The sequence below is a fragment of the Pongo abelii genome, chromosome 11, assembly GCF_028885655.2.
Source record: "Pongo abelii isolate AG06213 chromosome 11, NHGRI_mPonAbe1-v2.0_pri, whole genome shotgun sequence".
Classification (NCBI taxonomy): domain Eukaryota; kingdom Metazoa; phylum Chordata; class Mammalia; order Primates; family Hominidae; genus Pongo; species Pongo abelii.
The window spans coordinates 62,144,093-62,156,060 of NC_071996.2; the positions used below are offsets into that span (position 1 = coordinate 62,144,093).

The 11,968-nt window shown below is 37.1% G+C and overlaps 1 protein-coding gene across 4 annotated transcripts in view; it reads right to left on the minus strand.

Moving 5' to 3' along the window:
* BAZ2B (bromodomain adjacent to zinc finger domain 2B) overlaps positions 1–11,968 on the minus strand; it is a 395,277-nt gene that overhangs the window by 361,263 nt on the left and 22,046 nt on the right. The gene's annotated exons all lie outside the window — the stretch shown is intronic.

The following is an 11,968-nucleotide window of genomic DNA, read 5'->3' on the forward strand; positions in this document are numbered from 1 at the left end:
ACCATATTAAATTTTCTCATTCAAGTGGAAAAATTAAAAATATGTAGTCATTTTAAGCTGAGCATGTGATGGGTGCCTGTAGTCCCAGCTACTTGGGAGGCTGAGGTGAGAGGACCGCGTGAGCCCAGGCGTCCAAGTCCAGCCTGGGTAACACAGTGGTATCTAAATGTGCACACACACACACACACACACACACACACAGACGCAGAGTTGTTTTAAAGTTGAGTAATTCAAGGCAAATTCATAAAGACAGAAAGTAGATTAGAAGTTACCAGAGACTGGGTGCAATAGGGAGTTATGGCTAAATGGTTACAGTTTCTATTTGTGGTGATAAAAAAGTTTTGGAAACAGTGGATGGTTGCACAATAGTGTCAGTGTACTTAATGCCACTGAATTGTAGGCTTTAAATGATTAAAATGGTTAAATTTATGTTACATAAGTGTTATAATTTTTAAAAGTGGTTAAAACAGAAGTTTTGTTATATATATGTATATATAAAAAACAATTTTTAAAATTGAGTTGTCAATTAAAATAAAATTGTCAGCCCTTATTGGATAGAAGTCCTGTATTGTGCTGAAAGGGAATCTTCAACAGTGATAATGATGGATAAAGATTAAAGCTTATACAATTACCAACAAACACATATATTTTCTTGAAAAGTAATAAAATATATAGTTATATGATAAAAATTCTCAAGAAAAAATTTGAACTCCTGAGAATACACAGCTTCCTTCATTTTAAAGATAAGAAAGAGGAAAAAGTCTACGAAAACAAAAAGCCTTGTCCTTTTCTAATATTTTTTTCTAAACTCTTTAAAAGACTGAATACAACACAATGATATTTTGTTTCAAACCTTTGTTTTAAAGAAATCCTTAATATTTTGTGTAACTATGCTTTTGCTAATTATATGTAGAAGACATAAAATAATTAATAAGCCATGAAATTAATATAAGTTTTTACAGTATGTTTTAAAAGAGGCAAGTTATCATTCACTATTTTTTATAGTATCAAAGAAGGGGACAGAAAAACCCAGGAGAAAAAAATTGCACTGTGTCTTAAGTGCTACATTTTATTTCTTATTTTGTATCTATCATTAAACATCTGTGAGGACAAAATACACTTATAAAACAAATAATGCCACATATTGCAACAATGGAGAGTCATTCAAAGACAGTCATTTAAAGTCATTCATATTTGGGTTTCACAATTTGCTATTCGAGCATAGAGGACTTCATTCTTAGTTCAGAAGCTTAATTTTCCCAAATCCAGATTACTATAACATTTAGGAAGATAAAAACAAGTGGATTTGTTCTTTGTTTTCTCCCCTCTTTTCTGGGAATTAAACTTAAAGCTGCACCAAGTTACTTCAGAGCACCAGAAACAAATGCTATATTGTTTACATCCCCATCTAGTGGTCTTAAATTTCTGTTCTGCATAGTATTCAAAAAATAAATACTTAAAGACGAAAACTTAAACAAAATTATCTGACAAAAATTAACACAAACCAAAACTTTACAGCTATGAGAAATACTATTATGTTACCTAGTCTCATGCTATTACAATTAGAATGGAATGGAATGGCAGAGACTATGTGAAGCCACTAGAAAAAATAAGGAGCATTTTTCTGGAGCATCCATTTTATGTAATGCTAAATAATTTAAAACATTTTGTATTAATGCAAACATAGTCTGGAATAAAATGTTTACTAGCATTTCAGTTTGAGAAGCACAGGGTACAAACTTCTCATTCCATTGAAAAAGAACCTAATAACTTGAGCAATTAAGTTATTTGATCAAGTTCCCTCAACCCGACCATAATAGAGCAGTATCAATAATATAGATATTTTATACTTTTTCCATTACAAAATACAAATACAAAATACTAAATACCAATCCCAAGTGCCTAATTGCAATATACTTTATTCTTTGCATATAGTTTCTTAGACATTTTATTCTAACCCCCAGAATTTCCCTGTTACTTCATATCACAGCACACTTACAACCTGTAAAGTGTGCTTCATACACAGCACACTTACAACCTGTACTAAAAGTACTATTTTCCATTCTAGTGGTGCATGCCTATAGTCCCAGCTACTCGAGAGGCTGAAGTAGGTAGGACTGCTTGAGCCCAGGAGTTAGGAGCCAGCCGGGGTAACATAGTGAGACCACCTTGTGTCAAAAAAATAAACTTATTATTCTACACTTTTTCCTAAAATTGATTTAAAATTATGAAATTGATTTGATGGTAGGGGAGGCAAATAGTTCTGTAAACTTAAAAACATATACAGATTTATGTCACTACCACCACAATCACGATACAGAACACCTCTATCACATACACCTCCAAAATCCCTTGTACTATTACTTTTGCAGTTTCACAATCCCTAACCCCTGATAACTACTGATCTGTTTTCTAACAGTATAGGTTTGTCTTGTCAAGAATAGCTTATAAATGGCATGATACAGAAGGCAACCTTTTTGAGAATAGTTTCTATGCTGCATGACTTTGAGATTCACTACTCAAGATGTTGAATGCGCCGGGCACGGTGGCTCACGCCTGTAATCCCAGCACTTTGGGAGGCCGAGGCGGGCGGATCACGAGGTCAGGAGGTCGAGACCATCCTGGCTAACACGGTGAAACCCCGTCTCTACTAAAAATAGAAAAAATTAGCCTGGTGTGGTGGTGGGCGCCTGTAGTCCCAGCTACTCGGGAGGCTGAAGCAGAATGGCGTGAACCTGGGAGGCAGAGCTTGCAGTGAGCCAAGATTGCGCCACTGCACTCCAGCCTGGGCGACAGAGCGAGACTCCGTCTCAAAAAAAAAAAAAAAAAAAAGATGTTGAATGTGGGTTCATTCCTTTTTTTTCTTCTGACTCTGTTAAAGGTGACATGCTTTTTTATTGCTGAGCAGTATTCCATAGTATATTATATATGTGGTAGTATATAGAATGGTATAGTATGAAGTAAAATAGCAGAGTTTGTTTATATATTCATCCATGAAAGAACATGTGGGTTGTTTTCTGTTTTGGGTGATTATGAATAAAATGGCCATCTAGGTTCTCTTCTACTGAATAATTTTTAAATGTAGGTGATTTAACATTATAAGCCTTTCCTAATTTTGACCTTTATACAGAATGTGATATGAAAATGTAACTTCCATAAAAGTAATAATTTAAATAAATGCTTTCAATGCCTAAATTACTTCATCACTATTCAGGAATTGGCATTAAGAAGACAATTATTCATATTTATATATGAGAAAAGTGAAATAGGAAAATTAAACTTCTTTTAAACATGAGGCTATATAATAATTTACTTAAAAACCTAGGAAGGAAATGCCAAATACTTGGGCCACCATTCCCTCTTTCTCTGCCCAGGGCATACGTCAAAAATCATTCAAAGTGCACTTTGCTATAGAGTGCTGATGCAGCCTCAATGCTCTATGCACAGTTCTAGGCAGTAATTACTACATAATCAGAGTTGGGGCTCCCATTGCGATGAATTTTGTATCTCTGGCTTAGGCAAAATTATTCTCAACAAACTCTAATCTATAAAAATTATTTTTGCTTTAAGGAAAAAATTGTGTTCTGTAACATTCTTAATCCTAGGCTTATTATGTTAATAATGTGTGATTTTTTACAAGACTGAGCAAGAAAAACTACTGGGGTAGTTCTGGACAGCCATCAGTTAGTACCAGAACAAAATCCAATGTATACAAGAGAAAAAAGTATAATCTTACAAAAAGGAAAGCAAGGACAAAGAGGAAAAGAAGATGAAGATTACAACTTGTTAAGAAATCGAAGAATCTTTTTTATTATCCATTGTGTTAAGCTAATTCTTTGAGCTTTGTGTCAGCCTCTGTGGAGTAACGCTCACTAAATATGCTGTATGTGATAATAAGGGATCAGAGACAGGCTCACTATTTGAAACTACAGGTAGCTGCAGGACAGGAATAATATATATTCCTTATCCTTATTCCTGTCCTTTGCAGTAGGAGCTGTTACCCCCTATTGCAAAATAAGGCTACAAAATGTGCTACCAACCTATTGCCTGGGCTCCAGTTCTATGGAGTTATATTGGCCCAGCAGACAGGAAGACAAAAATATAGCCTCATGATCATGCCTGTCAGGATGAGCAGTATCCCTAAATAATATTACAGTGTAACAGCTCTGAAATGATGATACAAAACCTATTGGTAGACTGGGGCAAGACTTGGGTAGAGGTAACCTCAAAATTGCTAGGGAGAGACTTCTGAGTATAGATCAAGAAGTAAAGGAGAAAGGGGGGGAAAAAACTTTAAAATTTCCTTCTACATAAAATGAGCCTGCTAATCTAAATTCCAATACCGTAAGTTTTACCATAAGAGAAATACCATATGGTTTATCATAAGAGAAAATCTTATGGTACAATTTACCATAAGAGAAAATTACCATAAGAGAAAATCTTATGGTAAAACAGCTATCAAAATTAATAATCAGAACACTAGTTTACTATAAAAAATAATTTTATACAAATCTGATAGATTTTAAAAGTCAGTGTTTAAGTGTTTAAGATGTTCAAAGAAATAAAGAATTCAAATTCATCAAAAAAGGATAATAAATTATAAAACAAAATCAGGTAGAAATGACACCATACATAGGTATGAAAAAGAAACAGACCAGACACAGTTCGACCAAAAAAAAAAAAAAAAAAAAAGGAAAAAGAAACAAATCGACATCTTAGACAAGAAAAATATAGCCACTGAAATAAAAACCTTAACAGATCTGATAAATGCTAGATTGAAAGAGAGAATTACTATATTGAAGGATAGTTTTATCAGTTTGGATAATATACAGTCAGGGTTCCAGCAATTAAACAGTTGTTACACCCAAATTAAGATTATTTCAGGCTCTGTGTGGTGGCTCACGCCTGTAATCCCAGCACTTTGGGAGGCTGAGGTGGGCTGATCACCTGAGGTCAGGAGACCAGCCTGACTAACATGGTAAAATCCCTTCTCTACTAAAAATACAAAAATTAGCCAGGCGTAGTGGTGAGTGCCTGTAATCCCAGCTACTCGGGAGGCTGAGGCAGGAGAATCGCTTGAACCCAGGAGGCAGAGGTTGCAGTGAGCTGAGATCACCCCACTGCACTCCTGCCTGGGCAACAGAGACTCCGTCTCAAAAATAAAAAATAAATTTAAAAAAAGATATTTCAGAAGGAATTAAAAAGCATGTTAAGGAAACCACAGAGAATAGTGCAGTTATCTCAGGATTAGTATAAATGGGAGAGAACTGTGAAGAGAGGGCTGCCTTGAGACGACCTGTGACTTTCAGTAAAGGAACGTAGTCAACCCATCAATGGCAATCCTATAGGACTGGGGCCAGGGGAATAAATATCCCTTCAGTCTCTTCCTTCCCTCCTGTTTTCTTTGCTTCCTGCTCAGGCTTTTTTTTTTTTTTTTTTTTGAGACAGTCTCCCTCTCTCTCAGGCTGGACTGCAGAGGCTCACTGTAGCCTCCATCTCTGGGGTCAAACAATCCTCCCACTTCAGCCTCCCCAGTGGCTGGGACTACAGGCATGTACCACCATGCCCAGCTAATTTTTGTATTTTTTGTAGACAGCATCTCACTATATTGTCCAGGCTGGTCTTGAACTCCCAGGCTCAAGTGATCTTCCTGCCTGGGCTTCCCAAAGTGCTGATTACAGGTGTGAGCCACCACACCTGGCCTTCAGGCTCTTTCTATTGGCCAAAACATTTGAAACTGGAAGGCAAGAGAGCCCACTCATATTGTTCAACCATCCAGAATGGAGTGCAGAATGGAGAATGCTGAAGTAAATCTGGGGAGACAATAGAAGATACTGTGCACAGAAGCTCTTGGCTATGCAAAATAGCACAGCCAACTATGTAGGGGCATTGGGTGGTGATGCAGGGGCAGAGAATACTGATTATTTCATATAACGAGAAGACAGAACAGTTTCAGGGTTGACTAATCCATCAACTCAATAATAGAATACCAGCTCAACTTCTCTGCAATTTCCTGTTTTCTTCTTGGCTGCAGGAGTTCCAAACACTACATTCTCTTGCAATTATTCCAGAAGATGAAAAAAAGCACCATTTCTTCTCAAGCATCTCTGTTTTAGAGATAAACCCCGCCCCCCTCCCCCCACCCAACACCTTTCTAGGAGTCCTCCCAGCAGACTTTCCCTTACATCATCTTTTTTTTCTTTTTAAATCTCTTTGTTATTTTTGGCTAACTGTATAAGGATTCGGAGTGCATTTCCCCTATGGAGCATTATTATTTATGCTCTATGTACTTGTATAGAGTTGCCATCTGTATTATACTTTCGACAAATGTATAGACTTTCCTTGGGCTGTCCAAGACACCAAGCAGCATGTCTAATGTCTAATTTTTTTTCTTTGGGAAAATACGTTCTGAACAAAACATTTCTTTAAAAGTCAGGTTTATTATAGTATAACTAACATACAGTAAGTTCACACTATTTTATTTAGAGATGGGTTCTTGCTATGCTCTCCAGGCTGGTCTCAAACTCTCAGACTGGTTTCAAATCTCCTGGGCTCAAGCAATCCTTCCACCTCAGCCTCCTGAGAAACTGGGACTACAGGCATGCGCCACCATGCTTAGCTAAAGTCACACTTTTTAGCATATTGTTCTATAAGTTATAACAAACACATAGAGTCATAACACCACCACAACCAAAATATAGAACAGTTCCATCACTCCAAAATATTCCCTTATGCCCCTTTGTAGTTGGGTTAGTTTTCTTGTTGCTACTATAAAAAATTGCCATAAACTTGATTCCTTAAAATAACACAAACATAGTTCCTCATGTCAGTAGCGTGAAATGAATTGTATGAGGCTAAAATCAAGGTGTTAACGGGCTGGTTCTTTCTAGAAGCTTCAGGGAAGATATCTGATTCCTGTTCCTTTCAGCTTCCAGGGACTGCCAGTATTCCTTGGTTCCTGGCTACATTACTGCAATCTGTGCTATGTCTTCTCCCCTATTAACCCTTTTTTCTCTTTAAGTATCTTCGTGATTAAATTTAGAGCTTACTCAGATAATCCAAGACAACTGCCCCATCTCAAGATTTTCAGTCGTATCTACAAAGCCTTTTTTGCTTTACAAGGTAACACTTTCAGGTTCTAGAAATTCGAATGTGGATGTCTCTGGGAGGCCATGATTCGGCCTACACAGTAGGCAACCCCTCTGTCCTCCAGCTGCTGGCAACCACTGCTGTTACTCCTGTCCTACTTCTACCTTTTCCAGAATGTCATATAAATGCAATCATTACAGTAAGGAGCCTTTTGAGTCTGGCTTCCGTCACTTAGCATAATATACATGAGATTCATCCATGTTGTTGTATTTATCAGTAGTTTGTTCTTTTGTATTACTGAATAATTCCACTGCATGGATGTACCACACTTTAACCATTCAAAAGCTGACGAATGTTTGTGCTGTTTAGGGTTTTTGACAAGCATGAATAAAGCTGCTATGAACACTGATGTGCAGCTTTCTGTGTGAACATAAAATTTTCATTTCTCTTGAGTAAAACCTAGGAATGAGATTGCTGAGTTGTGTAGTAAGTACACATTTAGCTTTCTAAGAAACTGACAAACTAACCCTTGGTTACCCACTAAATAAAGAAAAAGTGGAAGAAGTAGTAATTAGTTGGACAATATTGTCTACACAATGATAGGATGAATTATCTCTTTTTCTCTTTGTAAAGGCTGGAGTGCAGTGGTGCAATCATGGTCCACTGCAGCCTCAAACTCCTGGGCTCAAGTGATCCCCCCACCTCAGTCTCCCGAGTAGCTGGGAAACAGGGATCAGACCATACACTGTAACTGTCTTTACTCATATTCCCCTTTACATTATTTGGTAATATACTCTTCAGTGTCACTAAAAGTTAAAGCATATCTATACTTTTATTTGCATACATTCCTTATCCATTCTAATATTCTGGAAGAAATCATTTATTTTCTACAATGGCTTTCTATGATACAGAATAAAATAATTTGATTTAGTAGTAACCTTCTTATATATCATAGATCAAAAGGTATTTTTAAAACCTTCTGTAAGAAATGCTATATTTTCATACACAGAATTTCCTGCCAAACAGGCCAAGCTGTCCTCATCATGCTTATTCACTAAAGTAGAATTTGTGGGTGGAGGTATCTTTGCATAAAAGAGTCATGGTAATGTCCAGAACTCCTTCCTTTATGCCCCTGCTATGCCTTTTTATGTATGCATATTAAACTAGACTGCTTACTGATTAGTTTTGTTACATAAAGCTTTATGGATTTAATCATAGGTCTCTATGCTTTTCATAAGAACAAAACATGACAAGGTGTTTCCACCTTATGGAAAAAGTTACAAATAATATATACAAAAATGTTGTACTGAGTGTAATTTTATTAACAACTTCCAGATACCAAGTGAAGTATAAATATAATTTTTATTTAGAAAGAAGTATCTATAAATAAGGTAACATTTGGTAACTGAAGCTTAACTAAGGTAGAACACTTAAGAATTACAAATGGGATGTGCATCTTACAACACTCAGCTCTTAAAATTTTTTTTGCAATAATTTTACACTTAAAGAAAACATGGTACAAACTACCTAGTGCCAAGATCTTGGTTTCTAAATATCATTCTCTAATAAAAGGAACAAAGAAACCTTGATGAAACAGCTGATTATAGGGCTGGAAGAGAGAAAATAGAAGAAAAGGCAAAAGCATCTTGTAGTACCAGAAAGCAAGGCAATGCTCAAAAAACAAAGGAATGGGGCCATGTTAAAGGGCCACAGAAGCCTACCACAGAGAACTCCCCATGGTCAATGCTGGAATAATTTGAGTGACAAAATAAATAATGGCATTATTACACTATACATAATGCCATATTACACTATAATGCAAAGAATAAAATAAACAAACATAAGTCCATACTGTTATAAATACATGATAAATAATAAATAAGAGTGAAATTTTCCTTACAGGATATGTAAGATATATAGAAACTCTTCCCTCCAGGAGAAACTTAACTGCACCCCCTGACCTCAGAGTGGGCTGGACTTTCCTTTCAGAGCGGGCTGGACTTAGTGACTCCTTTCCAAAGAAAAGAACAAGAAAAACTGGAATTTAACAATAAAGAATAATAGAGACTGGCCCTGGTGGCCCCCATCTGTAATCCCAATGCTTTGGGAGGCTGAGGCAGGAGGATCGCTGAAAGCCAGGAGTTCAAGACCACCTTGGGAAACATAGCAAGACCTTGTCTCTACAAAAAAATTTAAAAATAGTTAGCTGAGTGTAGTGGCATGTGCCTGCAGTCCCAGCTATTCAGGAGGCTAAGGCAGGAGGAGCCCTTGAACCCAGGAGTTCAAGGCTACATTGAGCTATGATAGCATCATTACATTCCAGCTTGAGCTATAGAGCTACTTTAAAAAGAGAGAGAGAGAAAAAATGGCAGATTACTACCTTAACTAAGATATCAAGGTTTACCTCACCAGAGAGATCATGTTGATAGCATCTACCCTCTGATATGCTGTAATGAAAGGGTACTTCACCTCCGTGGTATTATTTCCAAAAAACGAATAACCCCACTCCAATCATGAGAAATACATAAGGCAAACCAAAATGGAAAAACAGCCTACAAATGTCTCACCAATACTCCTCAAACTGTCAGAGTCATGAAAAACAACACTAAGAAACTATCACAGACCAGAGGAGATTTGAGAGATGTAGCAACTAAATGCAATGTAGTAACCTGAATTGGATCTTGAACAGAAAAGGGATATTAAAAAAATAAGTGAAATCTGAATGAAGTCTGGAGTTTAAAAAGACATTAATAGAAAAACAGGTGAAATCCAAATAGTCTGGGGTTAAGATAACAGTAATGTGCTAATGTTGGTTTCTTAGTTTAAAAAAATGTACCATAGTAGGCCAGGCGTGGTGGCTCACACCTGTAATCCCAGCACTTTGGGAGGCCAAGGTGGGCGGATCACAAGGTCAGGAGATAGAGACCATCCTGGCTAACACGGTGAAACCCCGTCTCTACCAAAAATACAAAAAATTAGCTGGGCATGGTGGCGGGCGCCTGTAGTCACAGCTCCTTGGGAGGCTGAGGCAGGAGAATGGTGTGAACCTGGGTGGCGGAGCTTGCAGTGAGCCGAGATTGCGCCACTGCGCTCCAGCCTGGGTGACAGAGCGAGACTCCGTCTCAAAAAAAAAAAAAAAAAAAGGTACCATAGTAATTGAAAATATTAACATTAGAGGAAACTGAAACTGAGGTGTATTACATAATAACTCGCTGTATTATTTTTTTCTTTTTCAACTGTGAAAATAGAGTATTTGGTTTTTGTCCCCAATTCCTGGCACAAACTTTATAAAACTCTGGAAGCTTCTTGAGTAATAATGAGGTGGAGGAGAATGTTTTGCTATTCATAGCAAGCTCCTTTCAACCATACCTGAATTTATGCTACTAAGGTGAACAGCCTCAAGACAGAGGCTGGTTGCCAGGGCAACCAACCATGTGATCAGATGGTTCGAACATTCAATCCTTCCCCCAGACCTCTGAGGGAGGGAAGAAAGGGTGAAGACTGTAGTCAATCACCAATGGACAATGATTTAATCAATCACGTCTCTGTAATGGAATCTTCATGAAAACCTTAATCTAACAGGTTCAGAGAGCTTCCAGGTTGAATGCATTAACATGCCAGGAGGCAGAATGTGTCCAAAGCTCCATGGAGACAGAAGCTCCTGTACTCAAGACCCTTCCAGACCTCACCCTATATGCCTCTTTATCTATTTGCGCATTTGCATCCTTTATAATAAACTGATAATAGTAAAGTGTGTCCCTGAGTTCTGTAAGCTATTATAATAAATTGTTGAACATGAGGCAGAGGTTATGGCAACTCCCAATTTGTAGTCAAGTTAGTCAGAAGTACTGGAGAACTGGGATTTTGATTGGTGTCTGAAGCTGGAATTGAGGCAGTCTTGTGGGACTAAGCCCTATTTAGCCTGTGGGGTCTGATGCTAACTCTAGGTGGATAGTATCAGAATAAAATTGAATTGCATTGGTGTCCACAGTAAACTGGAGAATTGCTTGGTGTGGAAAATTGATATTTGGTATCAGAAATGTTGTGAGTACAGGATAGATTTTTTCTTTTATCTACTTTTACATATCTTAAATTATTCTAAAGTAAAAGTTTATTTTCTATTTTATTATTGTTTTTTAAGGCAGAGTCTTGATCTGACACCCAGGCTGAAAGGCAGTGTGAGATCCTAGTTCATTGCCACCTTGATCTCCCTAACTCAAGCAATCCTCCTGCCTCAGCCTTCCGAGTAGCTGGGACTACAGGCATGTGCCACCACACCCAGCTAGTTTTTTTTTAATTTTTAGTAGAGATGAGGTCTTGTTATGTTGTCCAGGCTTGCCTTGAACTCCTAAGCTCAAGCAGCTTCCCAAAGTGCTGGGACTACAAGCATGAGACACCAGGTCCAGCCCAGACATTAATGTTTTAAAAAGTACAAGGAATTTCCACATAAATGTTACTCAGATTCCCCAAACTTAACATTTTACCACATTTAACTTATCAGTCTCTTTCTGCTCCCTTTATAAAGATATTTTTCATCATTCCCTTTTACTCCTGAATATTTCAATGTATATTTCTGTTAAAAGTACATTTATCAAAATAAGGAAATTAGCATTAATACAATACTATCCAATACAGACCGTCACATTTCACCAATTGTTTCACTAATGTACTTTGTAACAAAAATATGAAAAAAGTAATATAAAATAAAAATTGTTTCCATCCTAGCCCATGATCCAATTGAGGGTCATACATTATTTTTAATTGTCATACCTCTTTGGACTTCTTTGATCTGGAATGCATTCTTCAGTCTTTGTTTTTCATGACCTTGACATTTTTGAAAAGTACAAACCATTTATTTTGTGAAATGTCCCTCAATTTG